The following is a 21515-nucleotide window of genomic DNA, read 5'->3' as shown; positions in this document are numbered from 1 at the left end:
ACCAGGTTCTGTTACCCAGAATCATTTGCAAACCTCAAAAAGTGGCTAAAAAAACAAGTTTTCCTCACATTTCGGTGACAGAAAGTTCTGGAATCTGAGAGTAGCCACAAATGTCCTTCCACCCAGCGTTCCCCCCAAGTCTCCTGATAAAAATGATACCTCACTTGTGTGGGTAGGCCTAGCGCCCGCGACAGGAAATGCCCCAAAACACAACGTGGACACATCCCATTTTTTTACAGAAAACACACCTGTTTTTTGCAAAGTGCCTGCCTGAACATTTTGGCCTCTAGCTTAGTCGGCACCTAGGGAAACCTACCAAACCTGTGCATTTTTTAAAACTAGAGACCTAGGGGAATCCAAGATGGGGTGACTTGCGGGGCTCTGACCAGGTTCTGTTACCCAGAATCCTTTGCAAACCTCAAAAAGTGGCTAAAAAAAACAAGTTTTCCTCACATTTCGGTGACAGAAAGTTCTGGAATCTGAGAGTAGCCACAAATGTCCTTCCACCCAGCGTTCCCCCAAGTCTCCCGATAAAAATTATACCTCACTTGTGTGGGTAGGCCTAGCGCCCGCGACAGGAAATGCCCCAAAACACAACGTGGACACATCCCATTTTTTGACAGAAAACACAGCTGTTTTTTGCAAGGTGCCTGCCTGTACATTTTGGCCTCTAGCTCAGTCGGCACCTAGGGAAACCTACCAAACCTGTGCATTTTTGAAAACTAGAGACCTAGGGGAATCCAAGATGGGGTGACTTGTGGGGCTCTGACCAGGTTCTGTTACCCAGAATCCTTTGCAAACCTCAAAAAGTGGCTAAAAAAACAAGTTTTCCTCACATTTCGGTGACAGAAAGTTCTGGAATCTGAGAGGAGCCACAAATTTCCTTCCACCCAGAGTTCCCCCAAGTCTCCCGATAAAAATGATACCTCACTTGTGTGGGTAGGCCTAGCGCCCGCGACAGGAAATGCCCCAAAACACAACGTGGACACATCCCATTTTTTGACAGAAAACACAGCTGTTTTTTGCAAAGTGCCTGCCTGTACATTTTGGCCTCTAGCTCAGTCGGCACCTAGGGAAACCTGCCAAACCTGTGCATTTTTTAAAACTAGAGCCCTAGGGGAATCCAAGATGGGGTGACTTGTGGGGCTCTGACCAGGTTCTGTTACCCAGAATCCTTTGCAAACCTCAAAAAGTGGCTAAAAAAAACAAGTTTTCCTCACATTTCGGTGACAGAAAGTTCTGGAATCTGAGAGGAGCCACAAATTTCCTTCCACACAGCGTTCCCCCAAGTCTCCCGATAAAAATGATACCTCACTTGTGTGGGTAGGCCTAGCGCCCGCGACAGGAAATGCCCCAAAACACAACGTGGACACATCCCATTTTTTGACAGAAAACACAGCTGTTTTTTGCAAAGTGCCTGCCTGTATATTTTGGCCTCTAGCTCAGTCAGCACCTAGGGAAACCTACCAAACCTGTGCATTTTTGAAAACTAGAGACCTAGGGGAATCCAAGATGGGGTGACTTGTGGGGCTCTGACCAGGTTCTGTTACCCAGAATCCTTTGCAAACCTCAAAAAGTGGCTAAAAAAACAAGTTTTCCTCACATTTCGGTGACAGTAAGTTCTGGAATCTGAGAGGAGCCACAAATGTCCTTCCACCCAGCGTTCCCCCAAGTCTCCCGATAAAAATGATACCTCACTTGTGTGGGTAGGCCTAGCGCCCGCGACAGGAAATGCCCCAAAACACAACGTGGACACATCCCATTTTTTGACAGAAAACACAGCTGTTTTTTGCAAAGTGCCTGCCTGTACATTTTGGCCTCTTGCTCAGTCGGCACCTAGGGAAACCTACCAAACCTGTGCATTTTTGAAAACTAGAGACCTAGGGGAATCCAAGATGGGGTGACTAGCGGGGCTCTGACCAGGTTCTGTTACCCAGAATCCTTTGCAAACCTTAAAAAGTGGCTAAAAAAACAAGTTTTCCTCACATTTCGGTGACAGAAAGTTCTGGAATCTGAGAGGAGCCACAAATGTCCTTCCACCCAGCGTTCCCCCAAGTCTCCTGATAAAAATGATACCTCACTTGTGTGGGTAGGCCTAGCGCCCGCGACAGGAAATCCCCCAAAACACAACGTGGACACATCCCATTTTTTGACAGAAAACACACCTGTTTTTTGCAAAGTGCCTGCCTGTACATTTTGGCCTCTAGCTTAGTAGGCACCTAGGGAAACCTACCAAACCTGTGCATTTTTTAAAACTAGAGACCTAGGGGAATCCAAGATGGGGTGACTTGCGGGGCTCTGACCAGGTTCTGTTACCCAGAATCCTTTGCAAACCTCAAAAAGTGGCTAAAAAAACAAGTTTTCCTCACATTTCGGTGACAGAAAGTTCTGGAATCTGAGAGGAGCCACAAATGTCCTTCCACCCAGCGTTCCCCCAAGTCTCCCGATAAAAATGATACCTCACTTGTGTGGGTAGGCCTAGCGCCCGCGACAGGAAATGCCCCAAAACACAACGTGGACACATCCCATTTTTTGACAGAAAACACAGCTGTTTTTTGCAAAGTGCCTGCCTGTACATTTTGGCCTCTAGCTCAGTCGGCACCTAGGGAAACCTACCAAACCTGTGCATTTTTTAAAACGAGAGACCTAGGGGAATCCAAGATGGGGTGACTTGTGGGGCTCTGACCAGGTTCTGTTACCCAGAATCCTTTGCAAAACTCAAAAAGTGGCTAAAAAAAAACAAGTTTTCCTCACATTTCGGTGACAGAAAGTTCTGGAATCTGAGAGGAGCCACAAATTTCCTGCCACCCAGCGTTCCCCCAAGTCTCCCGATAAAAATGATACCTCACTTGTGTGGGTAGGCCTAGCGCCCACGACAGGAAATGCCCCAAAACACAACGTGGACACATCCCATTTTTTGACAGAAAACACAGCTGTTTTTTGCAAAGTGCCTGCCTGTACATTTTGGCCTCTAGCTCAGTCGGCACCTAGGGAAACCTACCAAACCTGTGCATTTTTGAAAACTAGAGACCTAGGGGAATCCAAGATGGGGTGACTAGCGGGGCTCTGACCAGGTTCTGTTACCCAGAATCCTTTGCAAACCTCAAAAAGTGGCTAAAAAAACAAGTTTTCCTCACATTTCGGTGACAGAAAGTTCTGGAATCTGAGAGAAGCCACAAATGTCCTTCCACCCAGCGTTCCCCCAAGTCTCCTGATAAAAATGATACCTCACTTGTGTGGGTAGGCCTAGCGCCCGCGACAGGAAATGCCCCAAAACACAACGTGGACACATCCCATTTCTTTACAGAAAACACACTTGTTTTTTGCAAAGTGCCTGCCTGAACATTTTGGCCTCTAGCTTAGTCGACACCTAGGGAAACCTACCAAACCTGTGCATTTTTTAAAACTAGAGACCTAGGGGAATCCAAGATGGGGTGACTTGCGGGGCTCTGACCAGGTTCTGTTACCCAGAATCCTTTGCAAACCTCAAAAAGTGGCTAAAAAAAACAAGTTTTCCTCACATTTCGGTGACAGAAAGTTCTGGAATCTGAGAGTAGCCACAAATGTCCTTCCACCCAGCGTTCCCCCAAGTCTCCCGATAAAAATTATACCTCACTTGTGTGGGTAGGCCTAGCGCCCGCGACAGGAAATGCCCCAAAACACAACGTGGACACATCCCATTTTTTGACAGAAAACACAGCTGTTTTTTGCAAAGTGCCTGCCTGTATATTTTGGCCTCTAGCTCAGTCAGCACCTAGGGAAACCTACCAAACCTGTGCATTTTTTAAAACTAGAGACCTAGGGGAATCCAAGATGGGGTGACTTGTGGGGCTCTGACCAGGTTCTGTTACCCAGAATCCTTTGCAAACCTCAAAAAGTGGCTAAAAAAACAAGTTTTCCTCACATTTCGGTGACAGAAAGTTCTGGAATCTGAGAGGAGCCACAAATGTCCTTCCACCCAGCGTTCCCCCAAGTCTCCCGATAAAAATGATACCTCACTTGTGTGGGTAGGCCTAGCGCCCGCGACAGGAAATGCCCCAAAACACAACGTGGACACATCCCATTTTTTGACAGAAAACACAGCTGTTTTTTGCAAAGTGCCTGCCTGTACATTTTGGCCTCTTGCTCAGTCGGCACCTAGGGAAACCTACCAAACCTGTGCATTTTTGAAAACTAGAGACCTAGGGGAATCCAAGATGGGGTGACTAGCGGGGCTCTGACCAGGGTTCTGTTACCCAGAATCCTTTGCAAACCTCAAAAAGTGGCTAAAAAAACAAGTTTTCCTCACATTTCGGTGACAGAAAGTTCTGGAATCTGAGAGGAGCCACAAATGTCCTTCCACCCAGCGTTCCCCCAAGTCTCCTGATAAAAATGATACCTCACTTGTGTGGGTAGGCCTAGCGCCCGCGACAGGAAATCCCCCAAAACACAACGTGGACACATCCCATTTTTTGACAGAAAACACACCTGTTTTTTGCAAAGTGCCTGCCTGTACATTTTGGCCTCTAGCTTAGTCGGCACCTAGGGAAACCTACCAAACCTGTGCATTTTTTAAAACTAGAGACCTAGGGGAATCCAAGATGGGGTGACTTGCGGGGCTCTGACCAGGTTCTGTTACCCAGAATCCTTTGCAAACCTCAAAAAGTGGCTAAAAAAACAAGTTTTCCTCACATTTCGGTGACAGAAAGTTCTGGAATCTGAGAGGAGCCACAAATGTCCTTCCACCCAGCGTTCCCCCAAGTCTCCCGATAAAAATGATACCTCACTTGTGTGGGTAGGCCTAGCGCCCGCGACAGGAAATGCCCCAAAACACAACGTGGACACATCCCATTTTTTGACAGAAAACACAGCTGTTTTTTGCAAAGTGCCTGCCTGTACATTTTGGCCTCTAGCTCAGTCGGCACCTAGGGAAACCTACCAAACCTGTGCATTTTTTAAAACGAGAGACCTAGGGGAATCCAAGATGGGGTGACTTGTGGGGCTCTGACCAGGTTCTGTTACCCAGAATCCTTTGCAAAACTCAAAAAGTGGCTAAAAAAAACAAGTTTTCCTCACATTTCGGTGACAGAAAGTTCTGGAATCTGAGAGGAGCCACAAATTTCCTGCCACCCAGCGTTCCCCCAAGTCTCCCGATAAAAATGATACCTCACTTGTGTGGGTAGGCCTAGCGCCCACGACAGGAAATGCCCCAAAACACAACGTGGACACATCCCATTTTTTGACAGAAAACACAGCTGTTTATTGCAAAGTGCCTGCTTGTACATTTTGGCCTCTAGCTCAGTCGGCACCTAGGGAAACCTACCAAACCTGTGCATTTTTGAAAACTAGAGACCTAGCGGAATCCAAGATGGGGTGACTAGCGGGGCTCTGACCAGGTTCTGTTACCCAGAATCCTTTGCAAACCTCAAAAAGTGGCTAAAAAAACAAGTTTTCCTCACATTTCGGTGACAGAAAGTTCTGGAATCTGAGAGGAGCCACAAATGTCCTTCCACCCAGCGTTCCCCCAAGTCTCCTGATAAAAATGATACCTCACTTGTGTGGGTAGGCCTAGCGCCCGCGACAGGAAATGCCCCAAAACACAACGTGGACACATCCCATTTCTTTACAGAAAACTGTTAGGGTTTGTGCACAGCAAAGAGCATGTCCCCTCTCACTGCACTAGTGGGTTCTGTAATAGCTCCCTTTTAAACTTACTATTCAAACCCTTTCTTGTTATCTCACCTTCCCCCCCCCTTAGGCTTCTGTGTATGTTGTTTAATGTGCTGTTTTGTTTACACATTGGGCCTTGCTTTTACCAAGGCTTCTTTAAAACACTCCTCCCTAGGCCATGTGTTAATTCAACTCATTTGCATAATAACTGAAACTCTGCACACCTTTCAAGAACATGTGCAGCATGTGAGGACCACACCCAGCCCTTCAAACCACACCCAGCTCTGCTCACCTTTCAAGAACATGTGCAGCATGTGAGGACCACACCCAGCCCTTCAAACCACACCCAGCTCTTCGAAGCACACCCAGCCCTGTCTATAAAAGGCAGCCCCCGAGCCTCACCCAGTGCTTGTGCTCGTCTACCGCCCGCTTACCTGAGAACAGATCCCTCGGCGCTGGCACTCCTGCTCTCTACAGACTTTCATTGGCTTCAATGGGCGCAGCTGCTGGCTCTTCCTTCTTCTGGTTTCCGGTTCCTCCTTGCCTCAGCCTCTCTCCTACAAACAACCTGCAAAAGAGAAAGAAGACAAGGTTAGACTGATCAGTATCTCTTGCCAGCAACAAGTAAGTGCAAAACTTTTTATTACCTGAAGGAACTTTGACAACAATTTCTGGATTCGTGTGTGGACGGTTTGAAGCAAGATACCTTCCACGAACATTGTGATTCAGGCTCTTTGTTGCAAGAATACCTTGCGGAGCTTTGTGAAACAAACATTGTTTTTTTTTTATGGAACTTTTAAGAATCGAACAGTGGAAACCATTAACAGCAAGGCAAACAGTAAATCAAGGACTTGCACAAATTACATGCTGTATTTTGATGTAAAAGTACAGTATTTGTTTTCCAAAAGATTCTGGAGATATGGGAAAAGTGAGTCTGCTATTGGGAATTTAGGCTTTAGTTATATTAAGATGAATGTTTGATATTGGTAATTCTGATAACGGTATTTGTTTAATGTTTTAGAAGCTTTACAGTAATAGAAAGCACATCCCAGAGCAGTAACACATTCCAAACCTGGAAACTCGAGACCAGGATCCAAGAGGTACTTTTAGAAGAGAATTTCTAATAAATAAAGGGATAGTCAGGAACCCATTTAGGAATAGGTTGCACTTATCTGTTCTTTGTTTATGTTTCATTAGGCACCAGTTTCTACAGAAGTCAGAAAGGGCCGCAGATTTGTGCAGCACTTCAACAGTGGAAACGCAAGAACGGTGTTGTCTCTCTTTTTTATTTTATCCACTTCCCCCCTACCCTTGAGCTTCTGTTCTTAGTGCACTGTGTTAAAAACTAGTGTGCTGGAACAAGCAGTTTCAGGGTGGGGTCGGATTGTCTTCAACCTCCATCAGAACTGAACAAGAACTCAGGTGAGCTGGGCTTTGACAGAAGCACAAGCCTTAAAAAATGTCAGTTCTGGTGGACGATGAATACCGGGGAAGAAATAGAGGGCATTGACGTCACGGATATGGCGCAGGCCCTAAATGAGGACTTGGCTCATAATGAATCAGTGTCTGGCATCTTACAACATATGCAAGAGGAAATAGAGAGATTAAAGATGGAGAATACCTCTTTAAAACAGGATTTAAGCAGGTATAAATTTAGGGGATCTCAGTGGAACACAGCTTTTACGCCTTTGTTTAAAACCACCTCAGAGACAGGGGCGCCATCAAAACATACAACTTTGCCTCCCCCAGTTGAGGTTACTGTTAATGTTCCTAATGCTGTGCCCTTAGCAGCACCTGAACGTTTTCATGGAGATAGTAACAAATTCCATGTTTTTATCCATCAATGTCAATTACACTTCGTTTGTAAGCCACAACAGTTCCCTACTGATGCTACGAAAGTGGCATTCGTCTTGTCTTATTTGGGTGGCACAGCAGCCAATTGGTCAATTCCTTTCGTGGATAGAGATGATCCCATCCTCCATAATTGGAATCAATTTAAACGTACCATGACCAGCCTTTTTGCAAAACACACTTTCATGCAGGCAAGTGATAATGAGCTTTTAAATCTTAAACAAGGTAACAAGGATTTATTGACCTATCTCACTAGTTTTAATCGTTTACTCACCGAGACACAGTGGCCAGAAGGAAAGCGTGTCTCCCTTTTTTATAAAGGTTTGAGAGACGAGTTAAAAGACGCGCTGGCTCATATCGTTGATTGGCCAGAAGACTATTCGGACTTTGTAGATTTAGTTGTGAAATTAGAACATAGACTAGGAGAAAGAAAGGGAGATAAATACAAACTGGAATCACGGTTAACTTTTATTAAACACGAGAAGAAAGACACAGATAATAAACTCCCTGAACCTGAGCCTATGCAAATAGGGACACTCAGAGGTCCACTCACATCAGAGGAAAAAGAAAGAAGGAGAAAACTTCAATTATGTTTATATTGTGGCAGGGCAGGTCACTTTGCCAGAGAATGTCCAGTAAAGCCTAAAACTCCACAAAAGGGTGCTGTTTCCTCCACCTCCTCAACTGAATCGGGAAACGATTAAGCTCGACAAGGGGAGAGGTTACTTGTTCGAGAAAACATTTTAATCAGACCTCTAATGCTGCAGCCTTCATGGTACCGCACATACCTAGACATTTCATAATTCAGGTCGTTTTAATTGTTACTACCCAAGTGAGGCATTCTCTCCCTGTCCTACTGGACTCAGGCGCGACAGGAAATTTTGTGGATAATAAGTTAGCTGAAAACTTAGGACTTCCTATGTGCCTAAAGCCTTGTCCAGAAGCAGTATGTGCAGTGGATGGGTCAGAATTGACCTCTGGATTAATCACAAAACAAACAAGTCCACTTGTTATGGTCTGTCAGAACGGGCACACAGAGGTGATTAGCTTTGATCTGATAGATACTCCTAATTTTGGTTTGATTCTCGGGGTACCCTGGTTAACAACTCATAACCCAAAAATTGACTGGGTGAATAGAACTGTTACTTTGGATTCCTCTTTCTGTAGAACCAATTGCTATCAAGAAGCAGGTACAGAACAGAGCACAGTATTACACTGTGCTAGTGTTACACAAGATGAACCAAGTCTCCCTCCTGAATATTCTGACTTTAAAGACGTCTTTGATCCAGTAAAGGCTAGTGTGCTGCCCCCACATCGGTCTTATGACTGCCGTATAGATCTTATCCCAGGGGCCCCTTTACCTAATAACAGAGTATATGCTTTGACTGACGAAGAAACCAAATACTTAAGAACCTACCTAGATGACCTACTACAGTCTGGGTTCATCCGTCATTCCACATCTCCGGTATCATCTCCACTCTTTTTTATCCCGAAGCCGGATAAATCCCTGCGCGCGTGTATCGATTATAGAGGACTAAATAAGGCTACAATAAAGAATAAATATCCTCTTCCTCTAATACCTGTGTTGTTGGATCAATTAAGACATTCTACTGTATACACTAAACTAGATCTGCGGGGAGCTTACCACCTGGTCCGAGTAAAAGAGGGGGATGAGTGGAAGACAGCTTTCAAGACAAAGTTTGGTTTATTTGAGTACACAGTAATGCCCTTTGGGTTATGTAATGCCCCTGCGGCCTTTCAGTTCTTTATAAATGAGGTCCTACACGAATTCCTGGACGTTTGTGTCATAGTATACATAGACGACATCCTCATTTACTCTAAGAACTCAGAAGAACATACCCAACATGTTCGTGCAGTATTATCAAAGTTAAAAGAAAATCATCTTTTTGCTAAGTTAGAAAAGTGTACTTTTAATGTCAGCAAGGTGGACTTTTTAGGATACTGCCTGTCACCTCAAGGAATAACTATGGATGTAAAGAAAATCAGTGCTATTGCTGATTGGCCAGAACCATCCTCTGTAAAAGATATTCAGAAATTTCTGGGTTTCGCCAATTTTTATAGGAGGTTTATTGCACATTTTGCAGACATTGCGGCCCCAATAACTACCTTGTTGCGGAAAGGGCAACGATTTCTTTGGACTGATGAGGCGGCACACGCCTTTCAACTCCTAAAACAAAAGTTCACTTCAGCCCCAATTCTGAAACATCCTGATCCTGACTTGCCCTTTTTTGTTGAAGCGGATGCTTCACAAGTAGCTTTAGGAGGAGTTCTCTCTCAACGAGATATAGTAGATGGCCAGTTACATCCTATAGCCTTCTATTCCAAAAAGTTATTACCAGCTGAACAAAATTACACTGTGGCTGAAAGGGAACTACTAGCTATCAAAGTAGCCTTTTCAGAATGGAGGCATCATTTAATGGGAGCCAAGTACCCAGTTACAATCTTTTCTGACCATAAGAACCTACAGTTTTTTGGATCACTTAAAGCACTAACACCACGTCAGATGCGCTGGTTAAATTTTTTTAGCACATTTGACTTTGTTATAACCTATAGACCAGGTGCACAACAAATTCAATCTGATGTGTTATCTAGATACGGACATACCTCAGACATGAAACAAGATAAAATAGGAGAACCCATTATTCCTCCCCAAAAGTTTTTGGCACCAGTACAACAGAAGGATTTCATCACAGATCTATATAATGCACACATGCAAATAGCACCTCAGGATTGGTTAAAGGATTCCCATAACACAATACAACGAGGTTTATTGTATCACGACAACATGCTGTTAGTGCCCACCTCTGAATTACAAACACAGGTGATAATTTGGCATCACGCCTCACCGTTGGCAGGTCATCCTGGTTGGGTAAAAACCCTGGAAAATGTGCAAAAACACTTTTGGTGGGACACTATAAGAAAGGACATTAAGCAATTTGTCACTACCTGTCCAATTTGTGCAAGACATAAATCTTCTCATAAGGCCCCTGACGGCTTGTTAATACCAATGCCAACACCCAAGCAACCTTGGCACACTGTGAGCGTAGACTTTATTGTAGGCTTACCACCTGTAAAATCCTTCACAACAGTGTTGGTTATAGTGGATTTTTTATCTAAAATGGCACATTTTGTACCATTACGGAAATTACCCACGGCGGCAGAATTTGCCGATATTTTTATAAGGGAAATTGTGCGTTTACATGGTTTGCCAAGCAAAGTGGTGTCAGATCGAGGGAGCCAGTTCAACTCTAGATTTTGGAAAAAATTATGTGAAAAACTGAAAATAGATGTGGCATTATCCACTGCTTTCCACCCAGAGACAGATGGACAGACTGAACGACTGAACCAAACCTTACTTCAAACGCTACGTTGTTTATTGGCTGATTATTCTAGTGAATGGTTGGAAGCTCTCCCTGTAGCGGAGTTTGTTTATAATAATACTGAGCATTCAGCTCTACTTTGCTCACCATTCTATTTCTTGCAGGGGTATCATCCAAGAGCTATACCCATTTTGTTAGAAGAGTCCCTGTTGCCTACAGTAACGGATAGACTAACAAGGTTAGGTGACATACAAGACAAAGCCAGGAAACATTTATTAAAGTACAAGGAAAGCATGAAAAGACAAGCAGACAAACACAGATCTGAGGCCCCAATGTATAAAATTGGTGACAAGGTATGGCTCTCCACAAAGAACCTAAACATAGAGGGATCACGAAAGCTGCAACCACGTTTCATTGGACCCTTTAGTATAACTGCCATAGTAAACCCGGTAACAGTAAAATTAGATTTACCAAAAGAATATCCAGTACATACTACATTCCATGTGTCCTTGCTTAAGCCGTACAACCCAAAAACCCGACCTGAACCACCACCTCCACCCATACCAATTAAGGGAAATCTAGAATATGAAGTGAAAAGCATAAAAGACTCAAAAAGAATTAGTGGACGTCTGTTTTATTTAGTAGAATGGAAAGGATATGATGAATCTGAGAATTCATGGGAACCAGCATCATATGTACATGCCCCACAGCTGATTAGACGGTTTTATTTAAAAAACCCAGGAAAACCCCGTCCTGTAGGAGGGCCTTTGAGGGGGGCAACTGTTAGGGTTTGTGCACAGCAAAGAGCATGTCCCCTCTCACTGCACTAGTGGGTTCTGTAATAGCTCCCTTTTAAACTTACTATTCAAACCCTTTCTTGTTATCTCACCTTCCCCCCCCCTTAGGCTTCTGTGTATGTTGTTTAATGTGCTGTTTTGTTTACACATTGGGCCTTGCTTTTACCAAGGCTTCTTTAAAACACTCCTCCCTAGGCCATGTGTTAATTCAACTCATTTGCATAATAACTGAAACTCTGCACACCTTTCAAGAACATGTGCAGCATGTGAGGACCACACCCAGCCCTTCAAACCACACCCAGCTCTGCTCACCTTTCAAGAACATGTGCAGCATGTGAGGACCACACCCAGCCCTTCAAACCACACCCAGCTCTTCGAAGCACACCCAGCCCTGTCTATAAAAGGCAGCCCCCGAGCCTCACCCAGTGCTTGTGCTCGTCTACCGCCCGCTTACCTGAGAACAGATCCCTCGGCGCTGGCACTCCTGCTCTCTACAGACTTTCATTGGCTTCAATGGGCGCAGCTGCTGGCTCTTCCTTCTTCTGGTTTCCGGTTCCTCCTTGCCTCAGCCTCTCTCCTACAAACAACCTGCAAAAGAGAAAGAAGACAAGGTTAGACTGATCAGTATCTCTTGCCAGCAACAAGTAAGTGCAAAACTTTTTATTACCTGAAGGAACTTTGACAACAATTTCTGGATTCGTGTGTGGACGGTTTGAAGCAAGATACCTTCCACGAACATTGTGATTCAGGCTCTTTGTTGCAAGAATACCTTGCGGAGCTTTGTGAAACAAACATTGTTTTTTTTTTATGGAACTTTTAAGAATCGAACAGTGGAAACCATTAACAGCAAGGCAAACAGTAAATCAAGGACTTGCACAAATTACATGCTGTATTTTGATGTAAAAGTACAGTATTTGTTTTCCAAAAGATTCTGGAGATATGGGAAAAGTGAGTCTGCTATTGGGAATTTAGGCTTTAGTTATATTAAGATGAATGTTTGATATTGGTAATTCTGATAACGGTATTTGTTTAATGTTTTAGAAGCTTTACAGTAATAGAAAGCACATCCCAGAGCAGTAACACATTCCAAACCTGGAAACTCGAGACCAGGATCCAAGAGGTACTTTTAGAAGAGAATTTCTAATAAATAAAGGGATAGTCAGGAACCCATTTAGGAATAGGTTGCACTTATCTGTTCTTTGTTTATGTTTCATTAGGCACCAGTTTCTACAGAAGTCAGAAAGGGCCGCAGATTTGTGCAGCACTTCAACAGTGGAAACGCAAGAACGGTGTTGTCTCTCTTTTTTATTTTATCCACTTCCCCCCTACCCTTGAGCTTCTGTTCTTAGTGCACTGTGTTAAAAACTAGTGTGCTGGAACAAGCAGTTTCAGGGTGGGGTCGGATTGTCTTCAACCTCCATCAGAACTGAACAAGAACTCAGGTGAGCTGGGCTTTGACAAAAACACACCTGTTTTTTGCAAAGTGCCTGCCTGAACATTTTGGCCTCTAGCTTAGTCGGCACCTAGGGAAACCTACCAAACCTGTGCATTTTTTAAAACTAGAGACCTAGGGGAATCCAAGATGGGGTGACTTGCGGGGCTCTGACCAGGTTCTGTTACCCAGAATCCTTTGCAAACCTCAAAAAGTGGCTAAAAAAACAAGTTTTCCTCACATTTCGGTGACAGAAAGTTCTGGAATCTGAGAGGAGCCACAAATGTCCTTCCACCCAGTGTTCCCCCAAGTCTCCCGATAAAAATGATACCTCACTTGTGTGCGTAGGCCTAGCGCCCGCGACAGGAAATGCCCCAAAACACAACGTGGACACATCCCATTTTTTGACAGAAAACACAGCTGTTTTTTGCAAAGTGCATGCCTGTACATTTTGGCCTCTAGCTCAGTCGGCACCTAGGGAAACCTACCAAACCTGTGCATTTTTGAAAACGAGAGACCTAGGGGAATTCAAGATGGGGTGACTTTTGGGGCTCTGACCAGGTTCTGTTACCCAGAATCCTTTGCAAACCTCAAAAAGTGGCTAAAAAAACAAGTTTTCCTCACATTTCGGTGACAGAAAGTTCTGGAATCTGAGAGGAGCCACAAATGTCCTTCCACCCAGCGTTCCCCCAAGTCTCCCGATAAAAATGATACCTCACTTGTGTGGGTAGGCCTAGCGCCCGCGACAGGAATGGATCACACAAGGGTCAATGGTAGTCTTTGCTTGAGGTCTACTGTTAACCCTGGAGTGATTCATTCCTGAAGCAGGCTCTAGGCGCAAGCACACAAGCGGGGTTGTGTTTTTATCAGGACAAGTGGGGAAACACTGGGTGGTAGGAATTTTGAGGATCCCTGCAGATCCCTGGACTTCTGCTCATTGGAAAGCAAGGAAAATGTGTTTTTTAAGCACATTTTGTGATTTCAAGGGGATTCTGGGTGAAGGAAAACTGGTGAGAGCCACGCAAATCCTGCTGTCTTGGACTCCCCTGGTACTAGTTTGTTAAAGTTAACTCACCACTCACACTGGTTGGTTTTAGCACCTCCAGAAATTATGGTTTCAAAGCATGATTACTTATCAAAGTATCAGAATATTGAAACCAAGCCTTCTGAAGGTGGGCCATAAAGCCGCATCCAGGCACCAACCTCTTTATGGTCTATTCATACGCCATTCACGCACAACAAACAACCCTTTCATATCGCCAGCCACGGGCCCAATCCAACCAATCACTGCACTCACATTAACTTACCGCTGCCAGACAAGGGCCCATCACATTCACACGCCAGAGAACGGAATAAGTTTGACTACATTTTACCACCTGTCAAGTAACTGCCTCCTTCTTCCTTAACATTACCAAATGCATGCGTAATGAACCTTTACTAATGACTCCTGTGACAGCCACCTGAGGCTCAGGAAGACATGTTTTTTATGCGCCTTTAACGCACTCTCTGTGCTAAATCCAACTCCTTCCAGTTTGTGGATGCAAGTTGGGGGTGTCCGAGTATGCCGTACAAAGCGATTCCTCGAACTGAGTGAGCATATCTACCTTTGAAACTAAGGGAGACATGCTGGGGATTTCTCATGATGTTACCTAAAGAGAAGGTCATAGGCTAACTGCCTCCTTCTTCCTTAACATTACCAAATGCATGCGTAACAAACCTTTACTAATGACTCCTGTGACAGCCACCTGAGGCTCAGGAAGACATGTTTTTCATGCGCCTTTAACGCACTCTCTGTGCTAAATCCAACTCCTTCCAGTTTGTGGATGCAAGTTGGGGGTGTCCGAGTATGCCGTACAAAGCGATTCCTCGAACTGAGTGAGCATATCTACCTTTGAAACTAAGGGAGACATGCTGGGGATTTCTCATGATGTTCCCTAAAGAGAAGGTCATAGGCTATGAAAAAGGGTAGTGTTTGGTACATTGGGGAGTCCATGAGAACGTAGCATATGTCCCAGCCAACATTATGTGCAGTGATGTGACTATAATGCACTTATACAGCAAACTGAACATCTACTAAGTTCTGATGGAGGATGAACATGAAAAGCAGGTCAAACACTGACCTATACAAGTCATTCTCCTTCAGTGCTGGGATGGCACCAATGGGTTTGAATCCATAGGTGTAGATGATGTACATCTGTACTACCTTTACTATCTGCCTTCTACCTGTGCAATAACCCTGTGAAGGCACTCCTACCATAAGCTTTCCTTACCCATCCATGTCTCTGTTCTCATCAGAGTCCTGGCTAATCCTGTATAATAGCCAAGTGAACCTATACTAGTTTGTGGAAGCAAGTTGGGGGTTTCCAAGTATGCCGCACAAAATGATTCCTCGAACGGAGAGAGCATATCTACCGTTGAAAGTAAGGTAGACATGCAGGTGAAGAAAGGGTACTCTGTGGCAATGTGGCATATGTTCTGTCCACTAGTATATGCAGTAGGGGGAATATAATGCATGTTAATTGAACAGAACACCGACCACGCCAAAAGGAAGTCCATGATGCAGTAAAATTCTGTGGCTCCTTGCCTAACGAAGCAGTGGCCCATGGACGTTCGGTATCCATGCACTGCCACTGAAAGGATTACCCAACGGCAGCTCAACCTCAGTCGATTTCCCAGAACTTTGCTTTAGTATGATACAACGTAAAGCAAGTAGGGATACAGAGGCCTGGTTGTGATGGACACTGGGGACAGTAATACCGACTCTCCTGCCGCTTTCCATGCTTCGAGCACACTTTACAGCGATGACATGGACGATCCTTTTTGGGTGTTTTAGGTATGCGATCAGCAAAGTGTCGCTCCTGCAGCCTTGCCACATCCTCCAGAACATATGAGGTGGAGGCTGCTGCTTCTTCTGTAAAAGCAGTGAGGCTTTCAATTACAGACAACTGGAAGTCAAGGAAAGTCATGAGTCTTCCTGTGGTTGTCTGACGGTAAACAACATACACATTATATGTTGCCATCTGAATCAGGTGGGTAAACAGTTTCTTGTACCAAGTGCGAGTTTTACGACACGCATTGTATGGTTGAAGAACCTGGTCGTTCTTGTCCACTCCACCCATGTACTTATTGTAATCGAGTATACAGATGGGCTTGTGGACTTCGGCCATCTGACCCCAAACCGTGATGGGAGAAGTGCTCTCATCATGAATTGTAGTGAGCACGTATACATCACGACTATCTAGGAACTTGACTGCGAGCAGTTCGTTAGAACGCAATGCAGTACTCTGTGATTTCTGGAGCTTCTTGCAAACAAGCTCCCGCGGGAATCCTTTGCGGTTACAACGAAGTGTACCGCAGGCCACAGTGCCAGCTTTGTAGAGCTCACTGAACAGCTCTACTCCTGTATAGAAATTGTCCACATAAAGGTTATAACCTTTGTGAAGAAGTGGCTGGACAAGTTCCCATACAATCTTACCTGTGACCCCTAACGCGGGAGGGCAACCTACAGGGTTTAGGGTAGAATCCTTCCCTGTATACACTCTCAAGCTGTACACATAGCCAGTAGAGCTCTCACACAGCATGTACAGCTTTATGCCATAGCGAGCTCTTTTGCTCGCAATGTACTGTCTGAAAAGCAGCTGTCCTTTGTACAGGATCAAGGACTCATCGACTGCTATATTCTTTCCAGGAGTATAGATCTCTGGAAACCTGGCAGACAAATGTTCCACGACAGGCCGAATTTTGAACAACCTGTCATGATCTGGATGGTCCCGGGGCAATGCAGCAGAATTGTCATTGAAATGCAGTATGCGCTGCAGTAGCAAAAAACGATCTCTGCTCATGTATGGTGCAAAGATGGGAGTTACCCAAACCGTGCGAGTCGTCCAGTAGGACTGCAAGGTGGGTTTCTGCACTAACCCCATTTTGAGCATAAGGCCCAAAAATATCTTCAACTCCGCCAGCGAAGTGGGAGTCCACTGGCGTGCCCTAGAACGGGGCCCTAGAGTGCCTCCGCGCTCCCTCAGAAATTGGTCTGCACGCAAATGTGTTTGCTGCACAACTTTCTGAAGAAAGTCAACATCCAAAAATAGATAGATGTAGTCAACTGGCAAAAAGTTAGCTGTATCGACTTTACATCCAGCGTCACCAGTAAAAGGTGAAATTTGGGGCTGAACCAAACAGGGGGGCTGCCAAGATAGCACTCTCTCTGTGCTTGCGGCAGCAAGCACGTGCTCTCTGGGTTCGGCTAACCCAATGTGGTCCCGCTGCCCAGAATGTGCTTGCGAAGGGACAGCACGGATGTCGTCATTGTCTCCTTCAGACTCACTGGAAGAGGTGTCGTCGGATGGGACTCCGCCGACTGAAAAATCACTCCCAGAATCTGCCCCATTGTCCTCTCCCTCAGATGCTGTCTCAGTGTCTGCTGTCTCAGTCTCTGAGCCTACATCAGAACTGTCCTCCATAACCCGAGCTAGGGCTTGATCAGCAGTCATCCAACGAGACGCCATCTCTGCAACTGGCTAAACTGTCCCTCTAAATTACTAGCCTACGTAGAAGGCAGATAGTCACAAAATTGCTTGTGGGTATGTTTGTTGCGTACAACAGGAAATGTCGTCACCTTACCTTCGCTTCTTCTCCAATTCTGCAGATTCACTGAAAACACTGAAAAAAACAAAAAAAGAATGTATTACTTCACCTTACCACACACCCTGTGCAACAGTCATTTTTGATGCTCTGCCTCCCATTACCTCCTCTTCTAATTCCCTCAGTACTACCCAGCAAAAGTGCCACTCATATCTCCATAGTCCCCCTGGCATTACATTTGTTTTAAAGCGCAGGTAACGCTTGCCTTTACTAATCCACTCAGCTACTTTATGGCAACTGCCACTACAGAAAAGACATGCATGCATGCATATATATATATATATTTTGTGTGAACAAGAATCTCACCCCACTCCACGAGCGTCAAATTGGCATCTTTTATTGCAAGCAACAGCCACGTACGCGTTTCGACTCTCAAGGAGTCTTGATCACAGTAAATTAGTCCCTCTTTTCTTTCATTGTTTATACTTGCAATAAAACATGTCAATTTGAACCTCGTGGAGTGCGGTGAGATTCTTGTTTACAAAATATTTTCGAGGTTGCTCTCCTCCATCACTGAGCACCTGCAGGGGAGTGCGCTGCGCAATAATCTTTTAACCAATTTGTGTTGCATATGTATATATATATAATAATATATATATATATATCTATATATATATATGTTTAGAAACAAAGTGGTTCAAGGGTTGCTGGGCGGCACACTCCACTGCCCAGTGACAGAGAAGACCAATCTAGAAATTATGTAATGGCGAAATATTTCACTGCACTCCACGAGGTACAAATAAACGTGTATTTTATTGCAGTCAATAACCACCAACGTGTTTCAACTCACCAAGGAGTCTTGATCACGGTCCTCGTGGAGTGCGGTGAAATTGTTCACCATTATAAAACAACACACAAAAGAAAAACAAGCATTTACAATGCAATGGGTCTCGCATCTGCTCGAGTTAGAGCTATTAGCGTTATAAACTCCTAACCCAACTTTTCTTGCCACATAAAGTGATAATTGAAAGTTAAACTCTTTCACATAGGAGAGACGATTCACAGCGCCACGGCCACCATGAGCATCAGGTGAAGAGATACACAAAAGGAAAAGAAGTTTGCTCGCAGTTAAACGTAACAGCAAAAGTGCAATTAGCCATGTACCAGGGGCGATGGCCAAGGCGGTAACAAAACCTCCCCAAGGAGGGACAAAGGTAAACCATTTTCCATTGTAATCAAAGGATTTTTGAAGGGCAAGCCCACGAACGAGTGGTAGTGATGGGCGTGAGGTGGGCGTTGTTAGACAAGTCCGAAAAGCAGCGCATGGGCGCTGCAATGCTTGTCCTGAAAAAAAATGAAAAAAAGAAACATATATATCTATATCTATATATATATAGATATAGATATATATATATATATATATACACATATATATGAGAGAGATAGAGAGAGAAAACAAGACACTCATGTCACAAACCTTTTTTTTATACCTGTGTGCTTGCAAACAAATGGTTTTGTGCGGTTTTGCGAGTAAATTCAAAACCTAACTATAACGTCCCTGTAACCTTTGGTTTTTAAAGTGATATATATATATGTATATATTTACACATCTATACTACCTACTGGCAGTTGCCATTAGGTAGCAATAGTTAGATCTGCTTTTCCATAGACTGAATGTTTTTTAATTCGCTAATAACTTTGACCCTGTTTGATGAATCTTCCTGAAACTTTCCCAAAAAAAATGTCATCCACCTCAGCTCCTTCTTGGGGTGATCTGTCAAGTGAGAGCAGAGAAAAAAGGGGGGGTTCTCAAAATGTAAACTCCCCGTGCATTTCTATAGACTTCTCTAGACACAGCTACAGCAAAAACTGCTGAATTGAATTACACTAAATTCGGCAAGAAGTTAGATCTTGGTCCGCAGATTGTTCTTTTTGTGACTTGCTGTAAATTTGTTTCTGTAGTGTTTGAGAAATTAAGAGTCAAAAATAATTGTTTGTTTAGATGCTTGAGCTCTCTAGGTTCCCATGGGAGTCCCGCAAGAGCAGACATTTAAAATAGGGAGGAATGTAATTGGTCGAGAGACCTGTTTTTCCCATGAGCATTCACGCTCTCACAGGAGTGATAGGCTCCCATAAAGCTCCCGAAAGCGAGCGCTCTAATTGACTGGCTGCTGGAATGTTAGAAATCAAATGGCTGCCATTACTGTTTAGTGTGAAAAATTGGAAGTGCTGTGGAAATTAAGTAAAGAAGCTATATAATGGGGCAGCAGAGGGGCATGCTCTCTCCTTAGATTTCGAGAGGAGGTGTATAAGGGATGACTACTGTGAAGAACTGAAATGTAGATTTTTAAACTAATTTTTACAATTTTGTGGGACTCCCACGGATGGTGGATCATAACAATGAGTAGATGAGTTCACAATACATTCTATTAGTAGGGATGGATATTGTGGTGCTTGTTTTAGAGAGAAAGTTTGTAAGAGATAAGTATTGTGATGAGCAGATGGTTTATTCTTTTTTTTTTTATTTAGAATTTTGAGAGACTCTTGCGAGAGCTGACGAAATATATGGGTGACAGCAAGGGTTTAGGTGCTCCTGCTCCCCTGAGAGTCTTGTTAAAGTTTGTAAGAAGGAAAAAAAGGGAAATAAAACAAAAAGAAACAACTACTGCCTAAGGGGATACTTGTGCTTTTGGACTTGGTTGTCCTGGGCAGACTTGCTTGTCTCTGAAGAAAAAATGATCCGCTTACACAAGCAGCAAAATAGCACTTTATTAAAAAAAAAAAAGTAGGGTTATTGTCCACCTGTGCAGTTACAACCTGTGCAGGCACAGTGTCTCCTGGAGCAAATAAAGCCACTGCCGAGTTGTCTAGCTCCACAGCATGAGCCAACTCTGCATGTGCAATCCTTTGCGGATGCACATAACTCAAGTGTCTCCACATTCTTGTGGTACTCATGCTGTATTGTTTATTTCTGCTCCCCTGGCTAAACTCTTTCCTGCAAAGTTTACAGGTGACACATCTTGCACAAACCTTCTTGGCACCTGGCTCCATTTTAAAAAATACCACACCAAGGATTATTTGGGTAGCTGAGGTGCCTGAGTTGCTGCAGAAGCCCCTGGCTGGTCATCCGAATCAGATGAAGACATCTTTCTCTTCAAAACCAAGCAGAGAAGGAGAGCAAGCCAAATGTGTCTACTCTCACAAGATTCCAATAGTGAAATAAAACAAACAGGATGAAATCTGCTTCTTCTAAATAAAGACATCGATTTAAACCAATCAGAATCCTTACTTAGGGTGTGCTTTCTCTCCCAGACCTCTTGCAAGAGTGTGTCGCAGGCGTCTTGCAAGACTGTTTACAAATACTTCCTTTATATCTTCTATAGAACAGTACACAATTCACGTTTGCACCTTAAACAACATGTGTAATGTTCTATTTTAGTCCCAATTATAGTAAAACACTATAGGTAACTTACTTCTAATGTAAATAACAAATTGATTTACTTTAAAAAAAAAAAATTAAGAAAACATAGTGACAATGTTAATGTTTTGAAAAATAAAACCACAGAAATTCAGCAGTTATAGTCAGCACTAACTATAACTTGCGGCTCTGCCATGCATTGCTTATGACCACACATATGACATCCCTCATGGAATGTTCTATGACATAATTTATGACATCACTGACATTAGGCATCGCCACTCCCTACAGACGCACATCATGGAATGTGGAGATGTCATCAATGGTGACGGGCATTTAGGTTCTTCTAGAAAAAGAAGTAGATGGAGACATACTTCTGTTACACCTCCTCTGAGATGACGCAGGAAGAGCAGTTGGGAGATTCACAGGTACAACTGGAGTTG

The sequence above is a fragment of the Pleurodeles waltl genome, chromosome 1_2, assembly GCF_031143425.1.
Source record: "Pleurodeles waltl isolate 20211129_DDA chromosome 1_2, aPleWal1.hap1.20221129, whole genome shotgun sequence".
NCBI lineage: Eukaryota > Metazoa > Chordata > Amphibia > Caudata > Salamandridae > Pleurodeles > Pleurodeles waltl.
Note: the sequence above shows the minus strand (reverse complement) of the source record.